Raw genomic sequence first — 2660 nt, forward strand, 5'->3', positions numbered from 1 at the left:
ATGGTCAATTTAGAGTCACCAGTTAACCTAACCTGCATGTCTTTGGACTGTGGGGGAAACCGGAGCACCCGGAGGAAACCCATGCGGACACAGGGAGAAGATGCAAACTCCGCACAGAAAGGCCCTCGTCGGCCACAGGGCTCGAACCCGGACCTTTTTGCTGTGAGGCGACAGTGCTAACCACTACACCACCGTGCCGCCCCGAAAGCGAATATTATTATTATCATTATTATTATTATTATACATACACATTCCCTTCAGGTGTTCAACCATGTCTTTCTCTTTCAAAATTCTCTCAAAATCTTCCATATATAATGATGCAAACCTGGCAGCCATGTTTGTTTACAAATTGTTTCTGTCACTTGCTAGCGCGGAAATTTTACGTCTCCAACTTTTGACGTCATGTTGTCTTGACAACCATGCAATATTGTAAACCATATTCAACACCAGGGGCGTAGCTAGGATTTTTCAAAGGGGGGGGGGTCACACACTGACTGGCAGCCTGAGTACATTATGTAACAAAAAAATAGTTAACATTGCTAGTTTTAGGTAGCTTAGAAACCAGCTCTTTCATTATTGCTGTTTCTTCCACGTTTTCTTGATGTTGTGTTGTAGAAACGGCACACTAAAACTTCGCTTTGAAGCCACAAAATGCAACTTTGATAGAAAAAAAATATAATAAATTGCTTACCTCTCTAAACGTTGAAAGAAGGAGGAAAGTTTCGCTTGTTTTGATGTGGCAAAAATACAGGAGGTAATACTCGTAGTTCGCAACTAAAGAGACTGCAGCTACACTGGCAGCTTGACTATGCTTTCTAGTGTGATTGTGTTGCGCTTGCGCAGAACTGTCAGTCCTGCACGCCTTGGCTCGTGCACCTGAAGGCACGCATGCAATTAACAAAGGCTCCGGCACGGGCGCCATTAACAAAGAACACCTGTCTTTAATCAGTGAACTATGTTTGGACTATTTAAGGACTGCGCCCATGCAAGGACGATGCAAAGTATTACGCCGCGTCTAGTGTACTTTACTGAACCTTGTTCCCTGTCCTCGCTGACCTCATGGTTTTTCAACTCCTGTTTCTTGTCCCTTGATCTTGTATAGTTTTGCCTCTGTTATTCTGTCCGTGCCTCAATTGACCTCCTGCCTGTTTCCTCGATTATGACTTTCCCTGATGTTTCGGACTGTTTGCCTGTTGTGTGTGTTTCATGCACTTTATGCTCATATCGCACTGTGTATTATTTAACATATCTGCACTTACATCTGCCTCTCCCGCACACACACTCTGACAAACTGGGTTTTCATGCCCAAACCACAGGAAGTCCAAACAAGGTTATAGAAACCCTAATGAGGCTGAGGTGACAATCTCGTTTTAAAAAAGAAAATGTTAGAAAAATTGCAGTGGGCGCTTTTTAATATTCTTATGTGGCTATTGAAAAAATGTATGGTCTGACAAAGGGGGGGTCACGGGCACCCCAGGACCCCCCCCCCCCCCAGCTACGCCCCTGAACACTCATTCTCCATTGGGTAGAGTGACGTAATACACATAGGATAAGTAATATGCTAACAATATTGCATGCTATCAAACCAAATGAATGAAACCCGCTAGAAGGAAACAGAAAACATATTTTTATTCCATCAAAAAAGTGTCCTGCATGTATAATAATATATTTTATTCTATTCACAGTCACTGAATATTAGCAATCACGCGCTCTGATTGGCTACTCTATGACTAGGATATTATCTCATATACCATGAGTAGAGAAAAACAAAATGGCAGAGCATGTTGCTGAACCAACCGAGGACGAAATAAAAACTCTACTCGAAAACAACCCCCCCCAAAAAAAACCCCAAAGCAACAAAATATGGAATAAAAGTATTTGGTGGTAAGAGCGTATCTTTTTAAAAAATTTTCAAGGATTATTATTATCACATTTTTCACAAATTGCTACTGGCATTTTACCAGTTTGTTTGGGTTCGAAGTGGAAATGATTTTGTCAGACATTTTGTATAAAGTTTTATTTATCGAATTTGCAAAAATAAAAATGATCTGTTTCTCAAAATCCAGTGAATGTGGACAGAATAAAACAGTTATTCCACTTAATCTCGTCGTACATGGCTTATAGCCAACTCGGTGCTACACGCCTCATCGGCTATCAGCTCATGTACGACTCAATTTTGTGGAATAACTGTTAAATAGAAGATAACAAAAGATATTCCTATATTTCTTCAGCAAAGTCATTGTGGAAAATTTATGCGAAGATCACACATAGCCGGCTGATCAATGAGAACCGTGGCTGGGGCGACCGTGGCCATTCCAGCAGATTTTGGAGGTGATCCATCGCAGGAATTTGAACAGAGTAAATATGCAAATGAAGCCACAGTAGCCACAATGGTAGTGACAGAAGATGCCCGTAAAACCAATGGCTGCAGTGACGTATAGTGATGTAAGGCCTTATGGCAATGATAACAGTGTGTACAGTTTTCATGGCTGCATTACAGCATAGCTATGGCAAAGCAAAATAAGCCATGCCCACTCGGCAAACTTTTCACTTTCTGCAGAATGTTGTTCCATGAACATTTTGAGCTCGATGGTTGTGACAGAATACTATCGTAACCCCCAGTAGCCCATGTAAGCCTCACGTATGCCTCAAGGATGCTT

This window comes from Neoarius graeffei, chromosome 8 (genome assembly GCF_027579695.1).
Source record: "Neoarius graeffei isolate fNeoGra1 chromosome 8, fNeoGra1.pri, whole genome shotgun sequence".
Lineage (NCBI taxonomy): Eukaryota > Metazoa > Chordata > Actinopteri > Siluriformes > Ariidae > Neoarius > Neoarius graeffei.